The 26,336-nt window shown below is 44.2% G+C and overlaps 1 protein-coding gene across 3 annotated transcripts in view; it reads right to left on the bottom strand.

Annotated features, from left to right (window-relative positions):
* Positions 1-26,336, bottom strand: part of MUS81 (MUS81 structure-specific endonuclease subunit) — a 391,902-nt gene that overhangs the window by 245,433 nt on the left and 120,133 nt on the right. The window contains exons 2-3 of one of the 3 annotated variants that reach the window (XM_044271087.1): positions 6,105-6,186; positions 5,917-5,972 (exon numbers count right to left, since the gene is read on the bottom strand). The exons of the other annotated variants lie outside the window; for them this stretch is intronic. The gene's annotated coding sequence lies outside the window, so the exon portion shown is untranslated. The remainder of the gene's footprint in view (positions 1-5,916; positions 5,973-6,104; positions 6,187-26,336) is intronic. 3 annotated transcript variants of the gene reach the window in all.

The raw sequence follows: 26,336 nt of genomic DNA, 5'->3' as shown, positions 1-26,336 counted from the left end.
TGTATGAGCACATTCTTCAACTGCCTCTTGAGTTGCGACAGGGGGAGCTGAGACACGCCCCCTGAGCTGTGGTAGGGGGAGTTGAGACACGCCCCCTGAGCTGCAGCAGAAAAGACACTCCTCTTGAGCTATCAGCTTGATATACATCTAGGAGAGCAATGAATGTGGAGATATCTGCATCCATGTGAGGTACAGGGCTGGTTCTAGCTTTGATTTTGATTTTTTTACATTAATCATGGGATAACCCCTTCAACTCATTCCTTGTCAAAGATGATATCATACTTCCTTGCAGAGTGGCACTTCAGTAGTCAAGAATATATCATATACATTCAGTTTTGACTACATACCCGATTTTAAGGCTGCATCTCCTAATTTTGTTTAAAAGCTTTAGACCAAGGATCAGCAACCTTCAGCACTCCAGCTGATGCGAAACTACAACTCCCAGCATGGAAACATGCTCAGCAGTTCTTTTAACTTCTGTAAAAGTAAATGGAGCATTCTGAGACTTGTAGTTTCAGGCCACCTGGAGTGCCGGAGGTTGCTGGTCCCTGCTTTAGAAGAACAGGCTCACATCTCTAGCTGCTATACAGCCTCAGATGTACCAAGATAAAGCAGCCTTCCCCTCTTCAGTTGGCTATGATCTCAGTCCGCAGGGAACGAGGGAAAGCCAGAGGAGGAGAGGGGAGAAACAGATCCTAATGTCTCCCTGAGTAACTGCACGTCTTGATGGGAGGGTAACGTTGAGTCATGTACAAGAGATGACGCGAGATGACGCGCTATGCGGCCCGCGCATGCGCAGTTCGGGCCGGCATTTCGTCAGGGACCATTTGGTCATCAGCTTGCCAGCCAATGATCGCGGCTGGCAAGCTGATGATTTTCAAAAAAAACTATCACAGCGCCAGATAACAGATCATATTTGTAAATATGATCTGTTATATGGCTGCCTGCTCCTCTGCTGGTTCTTTTCGTCGGTTGGATCCAGCAGAGGAGCAGGCTACACAGTGAGTACACCAAACAGCACACTTTAGCCCCAGATCACCCCCCTGAACCCCAATTAACCCTTTTATCACCCCTTTGTCAATCACTAGTGAAAGAAAAAAAAAGTGATCAGTGTAAACTGTTACTTTTTTTTCACTGGTATTGACCGTTAGGTTTTAGGTATAGTTTAGGCCCCTTGGTTAGGTAGTTAGCGCCCAGCCCACCGCACCGCAGTCCGTTATTCGCTGATTAGCGTATCGCTAATCAGCATTTGTACTTTTATAGTATCTGGAAGTGATCAAAACTGATCACGGTCAGATCTATAATTGTACTAGTGTCACTTTAGTTCGCCCTCCACCCAAAACGCAGTGTTTGCCTGATCGGTCGCCCACACGTGCGTTCACCCACGCCCGCCCCACCGCAGTGACAAAAAATTTTTTTTTTGATCACTGCACATTCACTTTACACGCACTGCGGCGATAAAAAAAAAAATCAGTTTTGATATTTTTTATCAACTGCAGCGGCCTCCGGTACTTCGCTAGCCTCCCCTTTGTAAGACAGGCTTGCTTTTTTTTCTTGGGTAGTCTCAGGGAATACCCCTAAATTTAGTTGCCCAAAATGTCAAACAGGGGGTATTCCTCTGAAGAGGCCTACAGGCTTCTGACCCAGTCGGATGAGGAGTGGAAACCCTCATCTGATGAATCCAGCGGGTCAGAATACGAACCTGTAGAAAGCAGTGGCTCTCTGACCCAAAGTTCGGACGAGGAGGCTGAGGTCCCTGATAGCACCAGGCGTACCCGGCCCCGTGTCGCTAGACCACAGGTTGCGCAGGATCCGCTTCAAGAGCAGCAGAGTGGGGCTGGTGCTGTCGGATTACGTGGTGAGGCATACACCAGCAGCCCAGCCCTCCCTGGACCTAGTACCAGCACTGCCGTACAACCTGGTGAAGTAGCGAGCACCAGAAGGGCAGTTGAAGCTGGTACGGTGGCACGTGCAGTAGTGACCCCGTCGCAGCCACCGCAAAGACGTGCCCGTAGAGCCCCTAGAATCCCTGAGGTGCTGGCAAACCCTGATTGGCAGTCCCCAACTTCAGCCGCACCTGTAGTTTTCCCTTTCACTGCCCAGTCTGGAGTTCGGGTTGAGACAGCTCAGATCGGTTCGGCCCTGGGATTTTTTTAGCTGTTCTTGACTGCGGAGCTCTTAGACATAGTTGTGGCCGAAACAAACAGGTATGCCACACAATTTATCACTGCTAACCCGGGAAGCTTTTATGCCCAGCCTTTCCGGTGGAAACCAGTCCAAGTTTCCGAAATGAAAACTTTTCTGGGCCTCCTCCTCAACATGGGCCTGACAAAAAAGCATGAATTGCGGTCATATTGGTCCACGAACCCAATTCATCACATGCCCAAGTTCTCTGCTGCTATGTCCAGGGCACGTTTTGAGGCCATCCTGCGTTTCCTGCACTTTAGTGACAACACCGCCTCCCGTCCCAGAGGCCACCCTGCTTTTGACCGGCTCCACAAAATTCGGCCCCTCATAGACCATTTCAACCAGAAATTTGCAGATTTGTATACCCCAGAGCAAAACATCTGCGTAGACGAGTCCCTGATACATTTTACCGGGCACCTTGGCTTCAAACAATACATCCCAAGCAAGCGCGCCCAGTATGGGGTCAAATTGTATAAGCTCTGTGAAAGGGCCACAGGCTATACCCACAAATTTCGTGTCTATGAGGGAAAAGATCAGACCCTGGAGCCGGTCGGTTGCCCTGACTACCTGGGGAGCAGTGGGAAGACAGTTTGGGACTTGGTGTCACCCTTATTCGGCAAGGGGTACCATCTTCATGTGGACAATTTTTACACAAGTGTGGCCCTCTTTAGGCATTTGTTGAACTAGTCGGGCGGGCTTCCCCCAACGGCTCGTTACCACCCGTCTTGCAAGGGGGCAGAGGGCCGCACTGTGTAACGAAGAACTGCTCGCGGTGAAATGGAGAGACAAGCATGACGTTTACATGCTCTCCTCCATTCACGCAGACACGACAATACAAATTGAGCGAGCAACCTGTGTCATTGAAAAGCCCCTCTCAGTCCACGACTATAACCTTCACATGGGAGGGGTGGACTTCAATGACCAGATGTTGTCTCCGTATTTAGTTTCCCGCAGAACCAGACGCCGGTATAAGAAGGTGTCTGTATATTTAATTCAATTGGCTCTGTATAATAGTTTTGTTCTCTACAGTAAGGCTGGGAGAACTGGATCCTTCCTCAAACTTCAGGAAGAGATCATCGAGAACCTCCTGTACCCAGGAGGTTCCGTGGCCCCATCCACCAGTGTAGTGAGCCGTCTACACGAGCGACATTTCCCCAATGTCGTTCCTGGTACCTCAACCCAACCGTCACCCCGAAAAAGATGTCGTGTCTGTAGCAGGAGTGGAATAAGGTGTGACACCCGCTATTTCTGTCCTGACTGTCCTGACCACCCTGCCCTATGCTTTGGAGAGTGTTTCCGGAAGTACCACTCACAGGTACACTATTAGCATAGGGATCATCTCACCAGGATAGGCACACAGGGCTATGAGGGCCCATTCACTCACTGCTGCTGCAAACGTCTCCTTTCACATGGGACAAAGTGCATAACGCACTTCGCCACATCTTTGGGCGATTTGCACTTTGCACATTGACCCATGGGGAAGGAGAGGTTTGTTCTATAAAGGTAAAAAAAAAAAAAAACACACCAGTAAGCAAAAAGGTTAATGTTCAGTTAAAAAAGTTAAAGTTTACATGTTCTGTTGCAAAGTTAATAAAATTATTGCGTTGTGGCCTGGTTTTTTCTTTTTTTTTTTTACCTTCCAGGTGGACCAACTGATCGAATAGCTGCAGCACTGATGTGTATTCTGACAGAAGCATTGCGCTGCTGTCAGATTACACGCAAGTCAGTGTATGCGGCGCTGCAAGACGAGATTTCTACTCTGCAGTAACAGATACGTTTGCCGATGCATACGAGCTGAGGAGGAGGCGGCGTTCCTATGCTTTGGCAAACACTTTGTATATATATATATATATAAAACACAAATAGTGCAGCAGCACAGTCAGAGCCAATGGACTGGGTGCAAATCCCCACAGAGGCAGGCCGCTCCTCCACGGTATATAGTAGACGAAAAAACGAGGCAGCACTTCCAGCTTCTAGTGTACGGGTGAAGACCCCAAACTTTAATCCAAGCGACGTTTCGGCCTACTCAATGAGGCCTTTATCAAGCTACATAACAGTGCAAATAACTGGGTATATATACCCACACTACATAGACAAGTGAGTGACAATCAGTGATTACACCTGTTACCAATCAGGTCACATGACCTGGGAATGCATAGTCACATGGTGTTCAGATATAATAAACATAATACTTTTTCACATTTATGTGCATCAAAGGTGTACATCTTATTCATAAAAAGATAAGTGATGTGCACAGCAGTTATAGTACATATACAATACATAATGTATAGAGGATCCAAGCCCCTTTTTATACAGTGACCATCATACAGTGCAGTACACACAGAGTTAAAATCATATGCTGCAGTTGCAGCTGAACCGTATTAAAAATTGGAGGGAGCTCACCATCTACGCACATTATGCTTGTCAACATCGCCATGCCTTCAGCGTTAGCGTCCCCCAGTCGGCAGTGCGCATGCGCCGGACCCGACAGCTCTGGCCGCGCCCCCGACAGCGCCACGCCCCCACGTCACGCTCCAATGGACCGCAGCGTCATCCACCGGAACGCACGCAGGAGCCGCAGCTGCTGGGGGAGGGAGGCCAGACCATGTGGTTCAGCGCACGTCACGTCGCAGGCGGGACCCCGCCGTCACCATGGCGACGTAAACAAGCCTAGACAAGCGGACGAGCCCAGCGCGGCCAGGGCAAATACATGCGCACAAATCCAGACTAACAGTATGGTTGGAAATGGCTAAGGGGGAGGAAAATCAAGCCCAGCCATTAGCTCAGGCGATTATGTCGTCTCCCTTTGCCATCACCAATAACTTCATGTAATGTGGCTGTCATGGGACACACTCATCCCATCAGCATACACAAATTCAAGATAGCGTGTATGTCAAGTCACTGACCCTCAAATGTGTGGTCAGAGACGCGCATACATCAGCAATCTATAAGTACAATATAAAACAATGTTGGACATATAGTGCAATCATGTACTGATCCCAGGCCGTCTGACGTCGTCCCATATGCGTCCACATGTAATTTCAGAATCAGATCCTTATCCAAGGACTAGGGTGGCTCCATCCAATACCAAGATAAAAGTTCATCAAGTTAATCAAAACATCCTGGAATAGAAAAAAAACATCCTGGAATAGAAAAAGAAGAAGATCTGGTGAGCGACTGCACGTTTTTGTCCACCCCGTCAGTTACAGAGCTGAAAAAAGGCTATGAGGCGGATGGTAAACGACTGGCATCTATGGAGCTGCATCTGGCGACTCTAGCGGAATACTATAAGTCGCACAGAATCCCAAGGGGAATGCGCTCCCAATTGAAACCAAGTCTGTTTCCAGCGGACAGTAAGTTTGCGCATAAATTTACACAAATTTCAAACAAATACGCCCTTGATGTGATACTATTGAATTTGGAGTTCCTGCAATATGAATTGGGCACGGTACGTGAGCACTTTGAAGGAGCTCTGATTAGGCTCAAGGAAGCCCTCCCTGTACAGGACTTTGATACATATTTGACCAGTTGCTCCACCTATTTGGATAAATACAGGAAAGAACAAGAAGCGATCAAACGACGCAAATGGCAGCGGGATGAAGAGGACTATAGACGAGGTAATGTCTATACCTGGCAAGAACCAAAAGGACAGAGACGTCAACCATTCTCTGGTAATTCCAATAACAACAAATGGAATAACTCCAACCCTAGGAGGAAAATGGTACCTACCAATGATGAAGGAGCCATTCAAGTCACACAGCAGCATGATGATTTTTTAGGCCCTGCTATGGATCCAAAAGGACCAGACGTGGTGGGCGGAGACAATTCAAATGGAGAAAAAGAACAACGGAGTGTAAGGAATCGGCCAGCAAGGAAAAAGAATCCATAGTGGTAAATATATCTTCCCATGAACTGACCAATGCACAGACCGATCTTCTATCTAAAGGTCTATCTTTTTGTCCCGCGGTGGGAGTGGACTGGTTCCAATTAGAAGTAGACCTGCAAAAATTTTTTAGAAGTCTTAAGTTAAAGGTGTGGTTTTCTGAAACCGATAGACAAATGAATAATGTCGATACCCAGCGTGGGTGTGAACTCTCCCTTCGCGGTGTAGGCTTATACGCCAAGGGGGACTTCACACCACAGATTAAGAATCCAGCCATTGACACATATATCAATGCAGTGAGGGCTGACATTGAGACACTGAAGGAGTCCATAACTGTGGGAGGCCTCAGACATCCTAACATGACGTCTGCGGAGATGTGTGCGTTGGGTGAACTTTGCAACAACGGCTCCCTCACGGTCAAACCGGCCGACAAGGGGGGAGCCGTGGTTGTGATGGACACCCAATGGTACATCTCCGAGATATTGAGACAATTAGGAGACTCCCTGGTATATAGGAGACTCAATCATGACCCCAAGTTTGAGGTTATTAAGGTCATCACAGGATTATTGGATGGAGCCCTGTCAAGGGGTCTGATTGATGAAGCCCTGTACAAATATCTACTGATCACACAGCCCAAGACACCATTGATATATGTGTTACCTAAAATTCATAAAAGCTTACAGAATCCCCCTGGGAGACCCATAGTGTCCGGGAGGGAGTCAGTGTTCTCAAATTTGGCCATCTTCTTAGATAAGATACTGAGATGTTATGCTGTTGGGGCAAAATCATATGTACGAGACACTGGTGATTTTCTGAATAAGATTGCTAATGTGCAAGTGACGACACATACGCTGCTGGTTTCTTTTGATGTGGTGAGCCTCTACACCTCTATCAACCATGATAGAGGTGTGGAGGCAGTCAGAAGGTTTCTGGCTCAATCCCCATACACTGATGAATGTAGGGAGTTCATATTGGACCTGCTCGGTGTAGTCTTAAGATACAACTATTTTGCATTTCAGGATGGGTATTACCTACAACAGCGGGGAACCGCAATGGGTTCAAATATGGCGCCTACTTATGCCAACATGTTCATGTCTGCCCTAGAGGCTGAACACGTCTATGTATCCCACCACTACAGCCGAGTGCGGGGGTGGTGGAGATACATAGATGATGTTTTTGTCATCTGGGAGGGCACTGAGGATGAGTTGGCAGAGTTCCACACGTTTCTGAACAATATGGATCCTGAGATCCAGTTCACGCTTGTATACTCCACCGAGCAGGTCCAATTTTTGGATACCATGGTAAGAAAACAGGGTACCTCACTGGTCACTGACCTATACACAAAGCCAACTGACTGTAACAAGCTATTGAGGTTTGAGAGCTGCCATCCGAGATCTATGGTTAAGACTTTGCCACGGAGTCAGTTTCTCCGTGTGCAACGCATAGTGAAAGACCCAGTATTGTGTAAGACAAGGTTGTTGCAGATGGCAGACAAATTTACCCAGAGAGGATATCCGAGGAGTTTGGTATGCAGACAGTTGGATGGGATCGGAACTAGGAGGACTAGTGAGGTTACCAAACATAGTAGGGTGCCTTTCATTTCCACATATAATGAGGGCAGCTACCAGATAGCGGGAGCCATTAAGAAACATTGGCCGATATTGAACAATAGCTTCAAAAAGGTGAAGGAGTTTGCTGTGCCCCCCTTGATGTCGTACAGGAGAGCGGACAGTCTGAGGGACAAATTGGTGAGGGCTGATGTTACCGGGGGTAAGGCCCCAGTTCAAACCTACATAGGCCGCAAGAAAAATGGGTGCTACCCATGTCTAAACTGTGTTAACTGCAACTATATGTTGAAAGGGGATAAATTCGCACATCCGGTACTGAACACCCGGTTTGAAATCAGACATTTTCTGACCTGTGATAGTTCATTCGTGGTATACCTCCTGTCTTGCCCCTGCAATCTACTTTATGTGGGGGAGACAATTTGCGAGGTCAAGACCAGAATGAACTATCACAGGTATTCGATCCGACAGAAGAGGAGAGACCTCCCGGTGCCCAAACACTTTGTTGAAGCAGGACACAAAGAAAAGGATCTTAAATTCAGGGTCATAGACCACATCCCCCCACTTAAAAGGGGAGGCAATAGGGAGAAATTGTTGAAACAACGTGAGATCCTGTGGATACACAGACTACACACACTGAAGCCAGATGGCCTCAATGCGGAGTGTAGATGGGAACTATATGGATAAAGGAAATATGTGTGTAGCTCATCAACGTGGGGGTTTCTTGTTCGTTGAGTCTGGTGTAGGAGAAACATAACAGTGCACGCCTTTTTGAACATACTAATATGATATACTGACACTGTATTTTTTCTATTCCAGGATGTTTTGATTAACTTGATGAACTTTTATCTTGGTATTGGATGGAGCCACCCTAGTCCTTGGATAAGGATCTGATTCTGAAATTACATGTGGACGCATATGGGACGACGTCAGACGGCCTGGGATCAGTACATGATTGCACTATATGTCCAACATTGTTTTATATTGTACTTATAGATTGCTGATGTATGCGCGTCTCTGACCACACATTTGAGGGTCAGTGACTTGACATACACGCTATCTTGAATTTGTGTATGCTGATGGGATGAGTGTGTCCCATGACAGCCACATTACATGAAGTTATTGGTGATGGCAAAGGGAGACGACATAATCGCCTGAGCTAATGGCTGGGCTTGATTTTCCTCCCCCTTAGCCATTTCCAACCATACTGTTAGTCTGGATTTGTGCGCATGTATTTGCCCTGGCCGCGCTGGGCTCGTCCGCTTGTCTAGGCTTGTTTACGTCGCCATGGTGACGGCGGGGTCCCGCCTGCGACGTGACGTGCGCTGAACCACATGGTCTGGCCTCCCTCCCCCAGCAGCTGCGGCTCCTGCGTGCGTTCCGGTGGATGACGCTGCGGTCCATTGGAGCGTGACGTGGGGGCGTGGCGCTGTCGGGGGCGCGGCCAGAGCTGTCGGGTCCGGCGCATGCGCACTGCCGACTGGGGGACGCTAACGCTGAAGGCATGGCGATGTTGACAAGCATAATGTGCGTAGATGGTGAGCTCCCTCCAATTTTTAATACGGTTCAGCTGCAACTGCAGCATATGATTTTAACTCTGTGTGTACTGCACTGTATGATGGTCACTGTATAAAAAGGGGCTTGGATCCTCTATACATTATGTATTGTATATGTACTATAACTGCTGTGCACATCACTTATCTTTTTATGAATAAGATGTACACCTTTGATGCACATAAATGTGAAAAAGTATTATGTTTATTATATCTGAACACCATGTGACTATGCATTCCCAGGTCATGTGACCTAATTGGTAACAGGTGTAATCACTGATTGTCACTCACTTGTCTATGTAGTGTGGGTATATATACCCAGTTATTTGCACTGTTATGTAGCTTGATAAAGGCCTCATTGAGTAGGCCGAAACGTCGCTTGGATTAAAGTTTGGGGTCTTCACCCGTACACTAGAAGCTGGAAGTGCTGCCTCGTTTTTTCGTCTACTATATATATATATATATATATATATATAAAAAATAAAAAATCCCGGCAATGATTTATTCATCCACATCGATTGATGTGAATGGAGAAATCTGGTTTGCCAGGGCATACGAGCTAAGTGGGTATGGATGTAGGGCGGAGCTCCTATGTCCTGGCAGACGCCTTTACCCTCCATTTTTTTTTTTTTGGCAGAGATTTTTTCATCCACATTGATCGATGCGAATGAAGAAATCTGTGCCGTTCATTTTTTTCTTTCAGCCCAGAGGCTGAACGGAAAAAAAAATCTCATTACCTGTATGCACAATATAAGGAGAATAGCAGAAACTCCTAATGCTGGCCATACATGTAATGATTGCGGAGACCCTCAAATGCCAGGGCAGTACAAACACCCCACAACTGACCCCATTTTGGAAAGAAGACACCCCAAGGTATTTGCTGAGGGGCATATTGAGTCCATGAAAGATTTAAATTTTTGTCCTGAGTTAGCGGAAAGTGAGACTTTGTGAGAAAAAAACAAATAAAATAAAAATCAATTTCCGCTAACTTATGCGGAAAAAAAAAAAATTCTATGAACTTGCCAGGCTCCTCATTGGATACCTTGGGGTGTCTTCTTTCCAAAGTGGGGTCACATGTGGGGTATTTATACTGCCCTGGCTTTTTAGGAGCCCTAAAGCGTGAGAAGAAGTCTGGGATCCAAATGTCAAAAAAGGCCCTCCTAAAAGGAATTTGGGCACCTTTGCGCTAGGCTGCAAAAAAAGTGTCACACATCTGGTATCGCCGTACTCAGGAGAAGTTGGGGAATGTGTTTTGGGGTGTCATTTTACATATACCCATGCTGGGTGAGATAAACATCTTGATCAAATGCCAACTTTGTATAAAAAAATGGGAAAAGTTGTCTTTTGCCAGGATATTTCTCTCACCCAGCATGGGTATATGTAAAATGACACCCCAAAACACATTCCCCAACTTCTCCTGAGTACGGCGATACCAGATGTGTGACACTTTTTTGCTGCCAAGGTGGGCAAAGGGGCACATATTCCAAAGTGCACCTTTCGGATTTCACCGGTCATTTTTTTACACATTTTGATTGCAAAGTTCTTCTCACACATTTGGGCCCCTAAATTGCCAGGGCAGTATAACTACCCCACAAGTGACCCCATTTTGGAAAGAAGACACCCCAAGGTATTCTGTGAGGGGCATGGTGAGTTCCTAGAATTTTTTATTTTTTGTCGCAAGTTAGTGGAATATGAGACTTTGTAAGAAAAAAAATAAAAGAAAAAATCATCATCATTTTCCGCTAAATTGTGACTAAAAATAAAAAGTTCTATGAACTCACTATGCCCATCAGCGAATACCTTAGGGTGTCTACTTTCCGAAATGGGGTCATTTGTAGGGTTTTTCTACTGTCTGGGCATTGTAGAACCTCAGGAATCATGACAGGTGCTCAGAAAGTCAGAGCTGCTTCAAAAAGCGGAAATTCACATTTTTGTACCACAGTGTGTAAACGCTATAACTTTTACCCAAACTATTTTTTTAATTTTTTTTTTGCCCAAACACTTTTTTTTTATCAAAGACATGTAGAACAATAAATTTGGTGAAAAATTTATATATGGATGTCGTTTTTTTTTTTGCAAAATTTTACAACTGAAAGTGAAAAATGTCATTTTTTTGCAAAAAAATCGTTACATTTTGATTAATAACAAAAAAAGTAAAAATGTCAGCAGCAATAAAATACCACCAAATGAAAGCTCTATTAGTGAGAAGAAAAGGAGGTAAAATTAATTTGGGTGGTAAGTTGCATGACAGAGCGATAAACGGTGAAAGGAGTGTAGTGCCGAAGTGTAAAAAGTGCTCTGGTCATGAAGGGGGTTTCAGCTAGCGGGGCTGAAGTGGTTAAATGCTTTAGATGCCATGATCAAGAGAGATCAAGCTCGTGCTTCCGGACTTCCTACCTATGCCCCGTGTGTCCAATCCGGGCATAGATAGTTGTGCTGAATACTGGTAGCTTTACTGAGAAAGCTAGCAGTTTTCAAACTGCAATTCTTATTTTGGCCACCAGATGGCAGGCCAGGATAAGAAATGAGCAAAAGTCTGCTAAATTAGCTAGTAATAAATTCCGGAAAAACCCAAATTTAAAATAAAAATGTAATAAGCTCATATATGAGGCACATAATGATCACAAAAAAATTATTTTTTTTAATTGTAAAAAATATATATAAAAAAAATATATGAAAGTTTAAAATCACCCCCCTTTCCATATAATAAAAAAAAAAAAAAAAATAACTATAAATATAAACTTCATGGGTATGACCGCGACCGAAAATGCCCATACTATTAAAATAATCTTTTTTTATTCCAATACGGCAAATGGCCAAATTGCCATTTTTTCATTGCTTCTCTTACCCAAAAAAATGTGATCAAAAAGTCATGCATACTCCAAAATGGTATCAATTAAAAGTACAGATTGTTCCGCAAAAAATGAGCCCTAAACAGCTCGGTAGACATAAGTATAAAAAATGTATGGGGGGGGGGGGGAGGGGTCGGAATATGGTGATATAAAACATTTTTTCTTAAAGTTGTAATCGTACTGACCCAGAGCATTGGACATGGGTCAGTTTTGCCATAAACAAAACGCTGTGGGAACAAAACCCGTAAAACGGTGAAGGGATGGCTTTTGTTTTCCAATTTCACCCCATTTGGATTTTTTTTTTTACCGCTTCCAACAACATTTTATGCCATAATTAGAAGGTACAACTTGTCCCGTAAAAAATAAGCCCTCATACAGCTGTGTGACCGGAAAAATAAAAAAGTTATGGCTCAAGAAAAATAGGGAAGAAAAATGAAAACACAAAAACGAAAAAACCTCTGGTATCCAAAAGGGTTAACAGTATTCTGAATCCTTTTAGGCAAATGTAACAGGGCCTTTTTATGCCCATGTAATGAAAGCAACACCCGAACCTCCTGCGTTTTAGGCTACATGCACACGACCGTATGTGTTTTGCGGTCCCGCAAAAAAAGAAAAAAAAACTGACATCTGTATGCCATCCATTTTTTTTTTTATTTTTTTTGCGGATCCATTGTAATAATGCCTAAAATGGACAAGAAAAGGACATGTTCTATTTTTTTTTTTTTTGCGGGGCTATGGAACGGACATACTGATGGGGAAAGTGCTGACCGCATTTTTTGCTGCCCCATTGAAATGAATAGGTCCGCACCCTATCAGAAGAAAAAAAAAAAAAAAAGGAACGGACTCAGAGACAAAATAAGTTTGTGTGCATGAGGCCTTTTCAGAACCAAAATATGGTTCAGGTGATGAGCCCACAATACAGGAGTAAGGCCGAGTTCACACGGGCGAGATTTCCGTGCGGGTGCAATGTGGGAGGTGAACGCATTGCACCCGCACTGAATCTGGACCCATTCATTTCTATGGGGCTGTGCGCATGAGCTGTGATTTTCATGCATCACTTATGCGTTGTGTGAAAATCTATATTGTGCATTTATCACGCAACGCAGGCCCCATAGAAGTGAATGGGGCTGAGTGAAAATCGCAAGCATCCGCAAGCAAGTGCGGATGCGGTGCGATTTTCACGCATGGGTGCTAAGCGACAGTCTATTCACTGTATTATTTTCCCTTATAACATGGTTATAAGGGAAAATAATAGCATTCTGAATAACTACCGGCTAAAGGACCTGTGGTGACGTCAGATCACATGCTCCAATCACATGGTCCATCACCATGGTGATGGACCATGTGATTGGAGCATGTGATCTGACGTCACCACAGGTCCTTTAGCCGGTAGTTCATCATTAAAATAGTAAAGAAGAGATTGGGAACTACGCGATCAAGAGGAGAAGGTGAGTTAATTTTTATTTATTTTTAAACCTCAATTGATCACCTTCTAAGCATTCTGCATTCAGAATGCTATTATTTTCCCTTATAACTATGTTATAAGGGATAATAATAACATCTACACAACACCGAACCCAAACCTGAACTTCTGTGAAGAAGTTCGGGTCTGTGTACCACAGTCGTTTTTTTTATCACGGGCGTGCAAAACACATTGCACCCGCGCGATAAAAACTGAACATCGGAACGCAATCTCAGTCAAAACTGACTGCAATTGCGTACCTAATCGCGCGGGTTTGCCGCAATACACCGGGACGCATGCGGACCTAATCCAGACACACCCGTGTGAACCCAGCCTAAGGGTACTGTCACACTAGTGTTATTGCTGTATCCGTCAGGGTCCAGCAAAAACGCTTCAGTTACTGATAATACGACCATCTGCATCAGTTTGCATCATGTTAAACTGTTTTTTTTTTTTTAACATTGCCAAAACAGATCCGTTTTGAACTACATTGAAAGTCAATGGAGGATGGATCCATTTTCTATTGTGTCAAGAGAAAACTGATCCGTCCCCATTGACTTGCATCCCAGGGACGGAAAGAAAAAGCAGCATGCTGCGGTTTGCTCTCCGGTATCAGAACAGAACAGAATGCATTTTGGAGCATTCTGTTCAGTTTTGTCCACATTGACAGTGAATGGAGACCAAACTGAAGCGTTTTTTCCAGTATTGAGCCCCTAGTACGGAACTCAATACCGGAAAATTTCAAAGCTAGTGTGAAATTACCCTAAACCTATCTGAACAGCTGCCCCCTGATAGAACAGTACTATCCTTGTCAGTTATGCGGACAATAAGGACATGGGAAAACGGAAACGAAAGGCATACAGAGTACCTTCAGCTTTTTTTTTTTCTGACGCAAAAAAAACGGAACGTAAAAAAAACATTTGTGTGCAAGAGGCCTCAGGCTACATGCAAACAAACGTATTTTGTTTGTGTTCGTTCCATTTCTTTTTTTACACAGTTCACACAGTTTTTTTGTGTTCCGCATGAGCCGTATTTTAATTTCTTATACGGAACCATTCATTTCAATTGGTCCACAAAAGATGCAGTCCGCATCTGTTGCTCCGTTCCATGGCTCAGCAAAAATTATGAGGCATGTCCTATTCTTGTCAGTTTTGCGAACAGCATCTCTATAATGGGCCTCTTGTTCCGTTCCGCAAAATGCGGAAGGCACACGAGCGGCATCCTTGTTCAAGCCCTTATGCCTCTTTTTTTTTCCGTTTGCGTTCTGTTTTTTGCTTTCCATATACGAAACCATTCATTTCAATGGATCCGCAAAAAAAATGAATGCCCTCCGTTTCCGTATTTCTGTTCAAAGATAGAACATGTCTTATTATTGTCCACATAACGGACAAGGATAGTACTGTTCTATCAGGGGCCAGCTGTTCTGTTCCGCAAAAAACGGAATGCACACGGACGTCATACGTATTTTTTGTGGATCCGTTACGGACCGAAAAATACTGAAAAAGCCATACGATTGTGTGCAAGAGGCTTTAGGGCTCATGCACATAAACGTATAGTCTTTCTGTGTCCATTCAGGTTTTTTTTGCAGACCGTATGCGGAAACATTCACTTCAATGGGTCTGCAAAAAAAATAAAAATACAAAGTTACTCCATGTGCATTCCATTTCCGTTCCGCCCAAAAAAATAGAACATGTCCTATTATTGTCCGCATTATGGACAAGGATAGTTCTGTTCTATGAAGGGCCAGCTGTTCCGTTCCACAAAATACAGAATGCACACGGATGTCATGCGTATTTTTTGCGGATCTGTTTTTTGCGGACCACAAAATACATACGGTCGTGTGCATAAGGCCTTATCTAAACATTTTAAACACCCAAAAGGACAGAAATCTTGCGAATCGGACATGGAACACACTGTGTAGGTTCTTATAAACCGAAATTATCTTTACTGCTCCCATCCTGAAGAATATAGGAGGCTTAGGCTACTTTCACACTTGCGTTTGGTGCAGATCCATCATGGATCTGCACAGACGGATCCGTTCAGATAATACAAACGTCTGCATCCATTCAGAACGGATCCGTTTGCATTATCTTTAACATAGCCAAGATGGATCCATCATGAACACCATTGAAAGTCAATGGGGTGACGGATCCATTTTCTATTGTGCCAGATTGTGTCATAGAAAACAGATCCATCCCCATTGACTTACATTGTGTGTCAGAACGGATCAGTTTGGTTCAGTTTGGTCAGATGGACACCAAAACGCTGCAGGCAGCGTTTTGGTGTCTGCCTCCAGAGCAGAATGGAGATGTAACGGAGGCAAACTGAGGCATTCTGAGCGGATCCTTTTCCATTCAGAATGCATTAGGGCAAAACTGATCCGTTTTGGACCGCTTGTGACAGCCCTAAACTGATCTCACAAACGGACAGCCAAAACGGCAGTGTGAAAGTAGCCTTAGGATTTGGCTACTCAAGGTGTATTTTAGCCACAATTTCTGATTTGCTGCAGATGACACTATTCTTTACAAAGGATGAAATCTGTGGTGGATATGTGCACAGATCTAGGCTAGGTCTACACGACGACAATAAGTCGCGCGACAGGGCACAACTACACTGCAACATTTTGTTGCACCAATGTCGTGTGACAATTTTTATAATGGCAGTCTATGGTGTCGCACTGCAACATGTGACATGCTGCGACGCGACAGTTGCAGAAAAATTCATCTCAAATGGATTTTCTGCGACTGTTGCATCGCAGTTGCAGCATGTTGCAGTGCGACACCATAGACTGCCATTATAAAAATTGTCACGCGACATTAGTGCAACAAAATGTCGCGCGACAAAGGTAGTCGTGTAGACCTAGCCTGAAATCAGCAGTGCAGGTCAATTTATGTTGTGGATATTTTTGCAGCATGTGAAAGGGATTTCTGGGAATTCATCCACTTTATTGGTGATTAGGGATGAAAGTCGATTAGCATAAAACTTTGTCTAAACACTGTACAGAGCAGGATGAACCGAAGTTATTACTTCACAAAGTCTCGCAAGACTTTGTGTAATAACCTCGGGAATTTTTACTCTGGTTTGGTTCCAAGGTACCACTTGGAACAGAATCAGATTGCTGTATCAAGTTTTTTTACAGTAAAAATGAATTCCCAAAGTTATTACACAATTTCTTGTGAGAATTCTCGAAGTAATAACTTCGGCTCATCGGAGCCAATACATTCTAATTCTGTACGGAGCTTCATCTCCGTACAGTCTTAAAACAAAGTTTTATGCAAATCTACTTCTATGCTTCATCCGAAGTAGATTCGCTCATCCCTACTGGTGATGTAGACGCTGCAGATTTGCTACACAAAACCGTGCAGGAAAAAGTGAACAAACCCTTATAATATTGTACGGGGTCTGCAGAGATACTTACAGCTACTGAATATTGATTCTATATTGCTCAAGACAGAATCTCAGTACCTGAGGTCCGCCAAGAACAGTAAAGAATACTGGGGGCACAAGTGGCAGATTTTGTTGAATTTTCTGTAAATAAAAATCAGTTACGTTCCCATAAATATATATATTTTTTAAATGGGTCTTGCCGAACTCTACTGCAACAAAATCTGCCACATGTGAAAGCACTCTAATGGCTTTTGCAACTTTAACCCCTTAGGGCTGTTTCACACGAGCGGATGCCGTGCGTGGCATCCGCTCCGTGAAAGAGTGCCAAGACCCGATGCAGACTGCAGAGGCACGGAGCAGTAACATGACTGTTAATGCTCCGTGCCTCTCTGTGATCTCTTTACTACGAAATCAGTGAAAACTGTGATTTCGTAGTAAAGAGATCACAGAGAGGCACGGAGTATTATCAGTCACCTTAAAGGGGTTCTTCACTTTCATTTAACTGATGATCTATCCTCTGGATAGATCATCAGCTTCTGATCGGCGGGGGTCCGACACCCAGGACCCCCGCCGATCAGCTGTTTGAGAAGGCAGCGGCGCTCCAGCAGCGCCACGGCCTTCTCACTGTTTACCGCCGGGCCGCCCGCCCACTGACGTCACGACTTGTATCAACTAGAGTGGGCGCGGCTAAGCTCCATTCAACTGAACAGAGCGGGCCGGCGGTAAACAGTGAGAAGGCCGTGGCGCTGCTGGAGCGCCGCTGCCTTCTCAAACAGCTGATCGGCGGGGGTCCTGGGTGTCGGACCCCCGCCGATCAGAAGCTGATGATCTATCCAGAGGATATAGCTTGATAAAGACCAGAGATGGTTGAAACGTTGCTATTCCTATGCTGCTGTTACCAATAAAGTAACCAGCTTATTCACCAGAACTGAGGAGTGCTGTGGATTTTCTTCTTTATTTGTATACTTATGGGACCCTCAGCCAGGATCCTGATCCGCGAGCACCAACCTATCTAGGTTTCTATTGGCAACTGTCCCTATATTGGGACCTGGAGTGCTGCTTAACCCTCTTTTACTATCCAGAGGATAGATCATCAGTTAAATGAAAGTGAAGAACCCCTTTAAAAGGACCAGGCCATTTTTTGCAAATCTGACCAGTGTCACTTTAAGTGCTGATAACTTTAAACCGCTTTGACTTATCAGGCCATTCTGAGGTGGTTTTTTTCGTCACACATTGTACTTCATGACACTGGTAAAATAAAAAATCATTTTTATTTATAAAATACCAAATTTACAAAAAAAAATTGTAGGACATTGCAAATTTCCAAGTTTCAATTCCTCTACTTATATAATACATAGTAATACCTCTAAAAATAGTTATTACTTTACATTCCCCATATGTCTACTTCATGTTTGGATCATTTTGGGAATTATATTTTATTTTTTAGGGATGTTACAAGGCTTAGAAGTTTACAAACAAATCTTGAAATCTTTAAGAAATTTTCAAAAACCCAATTTTTAGGGACCACTACAGGTCTGAAGTCACTTAGCGAGGCTTACATAATAGAAACCACGCAAAAATGACCCCATTCTATAAACTACACCCCTCAAGGTATTTAAAACTGATTTTACAAACTTTGTTAACCCTTTAGATGTTCCACAAGAATTAATGGAAAATAGAGATAACATTTCACTTTTTTGGCAGATTTTCCATTTTAATAATTTTTTTCCAGTTACAAAGCAAGGGTTAACAGCCAAACCAAACTCAATATTTATGGCCCCAATTCTGTAGTTTACAGAAACACCCCATATGTGGTTGTATACCGTTGTACGGGCACACGGCAGGGCTCATAAGTAAAGGAATGCTATACGGTTTTTGGAAGGCAGATTTTGCTGGACTGGTTTTTTTGACACCATGTCCCTTTTGAAGCCCCCCTGATGCACCCCTAGAGTAGAAACTCCATAAAAGTTGCCCCATTTTAGAAACTATGGGATAGGGTGGCAGTATTGTTGGTACTAGTTAAGGGTATATCTGATTTTTAGTTGCTCTATATTACACTTTTTGTGAGGCAAGATAACAAGAAATAGCTGTTTTAGCACAGTTTTCATTTTTCATTTACAACATTTATCTGACAGGTTAGATCATGTGATATTTTTATTGACCAGGTTGTCATGGATGCGGCGATACCTAATATGTATACTTTTTTTTAATTTATGTAAGTTTTACACAATGATTTCATTTTTGAAGCCCAAAAATTATGTTTTAGTGTTTCCATAGTCTGAGAGCCATACTTTAGGGTATGAATTTTTGTGGGATGAGATGACGGCTTTATTGGCACTATTTTGGGGTGCGTGTGACTTTTTGATCGCTTGCTATTACACTTTTTGTGATGTTAGGTGACAAAAAATGGTTTATTTAGCACAGTTTTTATTTTTTACGGTGTTCATCTGAGAGGTTAGGTCATGTGATATTTTTATAGTGTTGGTCGATACGAACGCGGCGATACCAAATATGTCAACTTTTTTTATTTATGTATGTTTTACACAATAAGCTTTTTTTCAAACAAAAAAAAAATGATGTTTTAGTGTCTCCATATTCTGAGCCATGAGCCATAGTTTTTTTATTTTTTGGGCGATTGTCTCAGGTAGGGGCAAATTTTTGGGGGGATGGGGTGACCGTTAGATTGGTACCATTTGCAAATGTCTTTTTGATCGCTTGCTGTTGTACTTTTTGTGATGTAAGGTGACAAAAAAATGGTTTATTTAGCACAGTTTTTATTTTTTATGGTGTTCATCTGAGGGGGTTAGGTCATGTGATATGTTTATAGAGCCGGTCGATACAGACGCGGCTATACCTGATATGTATACTTTTATTTTTCCCCCTATTTTTTACTTTATTTGGGGAAAATGAGGTTTTTTTTTTTTCACTTTATTTTTTGTCCCACTTTTGGGGGTATATTCCTTTACAATGCATTCCAATATTTCTGTATTGGAATGCGTTGGCTGTATGAGTAATACTGTGTGTATTACTCATACAGCTTCCGGGGCCTGTGAGATCCAGGGGGCTGGATCTCACAGGCTCTTCACCGGAAGGTAGTGCAGATGCCTCAGGAAGACATCGCACTGCCTTCCATGCCATTGGGTCCCCCCCACAGCCCCATAGGGACCCGAGGGCACTGCTGCTGCTGCCCGCACTATAAAAAAGCCGCAATCCGCAGGTCTGAATTGACCTGCGGTTTGCGGCGATCGCCGACACGGGGACACCCCCCGCGTGCATTTTGCCGAGGTGCCTGCTCAATGATTTGAGCAGGGACCTTGTTCCGATCACAGGCCTGTCGGGCGGCGGTGATCGGAACACCACATGACATACCGGTACGTCATGCGTCCTTAAGGACTCGGGAACCATGCCGTACCGGTAAGTCACGTGTCCTTAAGGGGTTAATGCCCTAGACAGTCATGGAATGGAGCTGAACTGTGAAAGGATGCCTGCAGTGGATTTCAGCAGCCTCCTTCTGGACACTGTGCCAAAAAACTAAAAACATGTCCTTTCTTAGTGAACTCGTGGCTTTAAACCAACAGCCGCACAGCCGAAACCACTGAAAACAATAGAAGGCAGATTTTGCATGGTTACCTCTGGCTTTTCAGTGCAGACCCTGCACCCATGCATCAGGGCATCTTAGATGCTTTGCTGGCCTTACTGTACACATCCATAAAACAGTCCCGATATAAAATTACTTCTATCTGCCAAATCATACTGAATGTCGGTCCTGGTCACTGACAGTACATCTGCTCTTTATCTCCCCCGCGTGCTCACTAACTAACCAGCCGCCAAGGACATAGGAGAGACCGTGCAGTGGTACATATTTGCTGTATCTCTGCCTATCCCCATTATAGTTCATGGGGTCGGCGGGCATTCAGGTACCGTCCAGAGAGCTCCAGCAGGCTGTTCCCTGCCAGATGTCTGAACGATAGTGTGAAACTAGACTAAGGCTTCATGCACACGACAGTTTTGTTCCGCATCCAAGCGGCAGTTTTTGTGGTTTGGATGCGGACCCATTCACTTCAATGGGGCCGCAAAACATGCGGATAGAACTCAGTGTGCTGTCCGCATCCGTTGCTCCGTTCCGTGGTCCGCAAAAAAAATAATAACCTGTCCTATTCTGGTCCGTTTTGCGGAGAAGAATAGGCAGTTATATCAATGGCTGTCCGCACAGTTTTGCAAATTGCGGAAAGCACACGGACGCCATCTGTGTTTTGCAGACTGCAAAACACACAACGGTCATGTGCATGAGGCCTAACTGCAATTGACAAAACAGAATATGCAAATATTGAGCAATCTCTGTCATTGTGGTCGGATGTCAGCTGTAGTACACAGCTAGCACCTAGTGCATATGGAGAGGGCTCGGCTAATGAGCCCCCTTCATACATTCCCCGCATACCTATGGTGGATATATCTGTTTTATGTTTTTAAGTGGTTAAAGTGATTGAAATTTTGGAGTAGTAAGCGATTCTGAGCTTTCAGCTAGTCACTTCAGAAAGGAGCCAACACTGACGAAACAGAATATGCAGATAGAGCTACTTACTAAAACAGCAGTCTCAAAGAATCTGCTGCCTGCAACCTGCCTCTGAGGGGAAGGCAGTTTACATTGGTCCAGTTCAGCTTCATAGGCCGCAGGTACTAGGCCTGAAGCCTATAAGCCAGTAGAAAGGTGCACATCATAGCAACCTCCTGCAGTGGGTCTCGGGCAGTGCAGTGACATGGTCATGACCTGGTGCAGAAGGTCTCAGTGATTTTATCACAACCGTCAAACTCAGGCTGCAGTCCAGAAGAGGCCTGTAGCAGACATCACAGATGGCGGTGGGGAACAGGAGGCAGGTGTGAGGAGGGGGTAATACAGGCCGAGTGCGCAGGATGCATTATGCAACAGGGGGCACAACAAGAGGGGAATTAATGCTGGAGTACTACAGGGGGCATTTTTATATGGGGGGAGGGGCTCGTTAATACAGGCTGGAGCACTACACACTACAGCATTAGGCCTCATGCACACTGCGGCTCGGATGCGGACCCATTCACTTCAACGGGGCCGCAAAAGATGCGGACAGCACTCCGTGTATCTGATCGGTGGGGGTCCGACACCCGGAACCCCTGCCGATCAGCTGTTTGAAAAAGCAGCGGCGCACCAGCAGCGCCTCAGCCTTCTCACTGTTTACCGCTGGCCCAGTAACGTCACGACTAGTATCACTGGTCTGGGCGCGGCTAAGCTCCGTTCCCTTGAATGGAGCTTAGCCCCACCCAGGCCAGTTGATACAAGTCGTGACGTCACTTGGCCAGCGGTAAACAGTGAGAAAGCCGCGGTGCTGCCTTCTCAAACAGCTCATGTGAGTGTCGGACCCCCGCCGATCAGATGCTGATCTATCCAGAAGCTAGATCATCAGTTTAAACAAAGTGCAGAACCCCTTTAAAGAAGTTGTCAAGGCAGTTTGGTCCAAATGGAGAAGATAAGGAAAGAGAAAGTAACTAGAAGTAAATAAGTAAGCGGTGCTATATTCTATTAAGAATAATTCCGTACTGTATAATATTTGAAATGAACATGGCCCATCAAATGGAAATTTTTTGTATGTGCAGCTTACATATCCAGCCTCTGTACTAAAACATGTATTTGTTTTTTGTGGAGTTCTGTACAGATGTTACATGTACTACCTTACGGCAACCACTGGAGATTGCTCTTTAGCATGTAGCTGGTGCTCAGACACTGGATTCTTTATCTTGTGCCTGGAATCTCTGCATTGGTTATGTGAGATACATGTTCCATTCAGTTCTCTCATTCCTAGCCTACAAAAGAGCTTTGAGATACAAAAATAGTAGTGCAGTAGGCAGAGACAGTCTTATACCTAAATGTACCGTAATAAGAAATCATATCAGTAAGAAAAGTACAACTATAGGTCCAATAAATGTATTTCACTGATCTATGTAGTTTAGGCCATGTCATGTAAAACTGCTCCACTAGCCCCTTAGCAATGGACTACAAACTACAAGCTGGTGTAAGTAGTGTCAGTCAGCTGCTACACAGCCAGACTGAGCCCTTCACAGTGAGTGTCTGATGTGTAAAGACCCTGAGAGTGGAATGCTGGATCCAGGAACATGCAGCTACTTGTATACTGCCACTACCCAGCAATTCCATAAAACAAAGGCTTAGCCGTTTACCATCACAAACAAGATGAACTGGAGCTGGAGAATGAAGAATATCCTTAAAGGGGTTATCCAATTTCTCAAACAGCCCCCCCCCCCCCCCATGTGCCAGGCCCCCACAGGTAATATACTTACAAGGCTGCTGCGTTTTATCTCTTTTTTGCCTGTACCACTACTGACGTTTGTTATTATAATTAAAAAATCTGTTTATATACACATTGGTGACAGTACTTCACTATGATGCCTCATGCACACAACAGTATTTTTTCATGGCAAAAAGGGGTTCCGTGTCCGTTTTTTCTTCCATGATTTTTGGAGGATCACCAGATATGAAGGAAAGTTAAAAAAAAAAAAGTCGTTTTGGTGCCCGCCTGGCCGTGGCAGAGCCAAACGGATCCATCCTGACTTACAATGCAAGTCAATGGGGACGGATCCGTTTGACGTTGACACAATATGGTGCACGAACTGACATGACTGCCCCCTGCTGCCTGGCAGCATCAGATCTCTTACAAGGGGCTGTGATCCGCACAATTAACCCCACACCTGAGGGGGTAATTGTGCATATCATAGCCCCCTGTAAGAGATCAGGTTCTGCCAGGCAGCAGGGGCCAGACCTCCCTCCCCAGTTTTTAATTCATTGGTGGCCAGTGCAGCCCCCCTCATATTAAATTCATTGGTGGCCAGTGCGGCCCCCCTCCCCATATTAAATTAATTGGTGGCCGATGGGGCCGCACTGGCCACCAATGAATTTAATACAGGGGAGGAGGGGCGCACTGGCCACCAATGAATGCGGTGCAGCATCTGAGGGGTTAATTGTGCGGATCACAGCCCCCTGTAAGATCAGCCCCCTGTAAGAGATCGGGTGCTGCCAGGCAGCAGGGGGCAGTCATGTCCACAGTTCTTAGTATATTCTAACTTGAAGCATCCCCATAGTCTGTGCTAAAGTAGCCTACGGACACGGATGGCAATCTTGTGTGCCTCCCTGTTTTTTCACGGACATTGACTTGAATGGGTCCGTGAACCGTTGTCCGTCAAAAAAAAAAAAAAAAAAAAAAAAATAGGACAGGTCCTATTTTTTTTTGACGGACAGGAAACACTGATTACGGACACAGATGACAAACGGTGCATTTTCCGAGTTTTCAACAGACCCACTGAAAGTCAAATTTTCTATAGAATTACCGATGGGAGAAAAAGGACAGGAGGAGCTTGAGATGACAGTTTGCCTGATGTGCTTGTATATCCACATGCGCTTGTGAGTATAACACCAGGAGTGCATGGGATTCATGATAGCAGTACTTCACTATCGGTGTGATTTTTTTTAAAATATATTCTACAGGGTCCAGTGGAGGAAGTTATCTGTGGAAACCAATATTTTACCTATATGTGCAGAGGTGGTTGGTTGGGAGTGGCTATCCTGTGAATTGTTGATAATCGCGCGGTCCTACAGGATACAATATACTCGCCCTGCTCCCTGCGCTGCTCCTGGTCCCTGCACCACTGCTACTGTCGGGGAAGAGCAGCCTATGGCAGACGAGGACGAGCCTCCCTAGCATCACTATGGACAGCGCTCCAGATGGCTCCTGCTATATAAACCCATGTTTGGTTACAAACAGATAGTATACACCAATAATATACCAACACATCAAATGACCAATTCTAGAATAATCAAAGAACTTTATTATTAGTACCTACATATTAAATCATCATCATAAAATGAATCACAACAGCGGCATACATATACAGCAAATAAGAAGATACACTGGGCATGTAGCAATAAAAAATTCATATCTCACATGGGCTTAGTACATCATAATGTGGTGCCTTATCCGATTATCCTAACACATACAATTCATATAAGTAAAGTGCATAGTGCAATCCTAAAAAGAAATAATAAATAAGTATAGCAAATCAAAGATAAGAAGCAACCTCTAAGTGTAAACCAAAATCAGATCAGATAGTACAAAGTCTTAACATAGCCCATAGGGAGTGTATAATGAAAATACAAACCAGTGTGGCTCCAACCCCAACATACGTCTTCCAGGGATAACATACTGCTAGTTACTAACCTTTGTATACCTTGTTAATGACCTCAAATTAAAATCAAGTGTGGATAAATGGCAATACCTTGACCCACATGTTTCTGCTCCATTTGTAAGGCGTGTGTTCCAGTGTGGAACGCATGATGTCATTTCCTCCCTAGACCTCAATGTAACACAACACCCCCTTAATGCATTCTCTATGATGATCAGAAGTAGATGCAAGGAAGAGTAGGTATAATCTGCCCCAAGTGCATATAAATATAAAAACATTCATCCCTCCAGGAGTCTAGACTAGTGTCCCCCAGACCACATTCGGCCGTGGGACGCACAGAAGAATGCCCGTGTATCTTCTTATTTGCTGAATATATATGCCGCTGTTGTGATTAATTTTATGATGATTTAATATGTACTAATAAAGTGTAACCAAACAGCAGTTAATGTCCATATTTATGGCATTTCCATACCCAGTAGAACCCACCTATCAATTTAACGGGTGTGATGTGAGTCTCAGCCACAGGCTGGGCACAGCGCATATTGAGGACTGAAATGCCTTATTTGTGGAAATCTTGCAATTTTCATTTTGCGTTGTTCCTTGCTCATTCATTTCTGTTTGCTATCTGTGGCGTTAAAACCCTCTTGATAAATACCTTGAGGGGTGTAGTTTCCAAAATAGGGTAACTTATTGGGGGCTTCCACTGTGCAGGTACCTGCAAATGTGCTGTAGCACCCGAAAACCATTCCATCAAATGGCGCTCCTTCATTGTACATCTATATTTACGGAATTTTTGTACCCAGTAGAACCCGCCTAACCATCTAAAAGGTGTAAGTCTGTGATGACACATGTTGGTCACAACATGGCCACTGAAATGCCTTTTATGTTGAAAAGTTTCAACTTTTCATTCATGTCTGTTTGCGCATAAATTTCTGCAAAATCTGGTGATCCACAGCTATGTGTCTATGCAAACAGTTTGATAGGTAGGTCACTGGTGACAGATTTCCTTCTCTAAAAATGAAGTAGATTATAGATCCAAATATGTTTTTGCATTTGACCTCCAAATGTGAACACCTTTCTCAAGCAACACATTTGCAAGTGATAGGCCCCTTTCACACGGGCGAGTATTCCGCGCGGATGCGATGCGTGAGTTGAACCCATTGCACCCGCACTGAATACCGACCCATTCATTTCTATGGGGCTGTGCACATGATCGGTGATTTTCAC

This window comes from Bufo gargarizans, chromosome 10 (assembly GCF_014858855.1).
Source record: "Bufo gargarizans isolate SCDJY-AF-19 chromosome 10, ASM1485885v1, whole genome shotgun sequence".
Taxonomy (NCBI): domain Eukaryota; kingdom Metazoa; phylum Chordata; class Amphibia; order Anura; family Bufonidae; genus Bufo; species Bufo gargarizans.
Note: the sequence above shows the minus strand (reverse complement) of the source record. Positions and strands in the feature narration are given on the sequence as shown.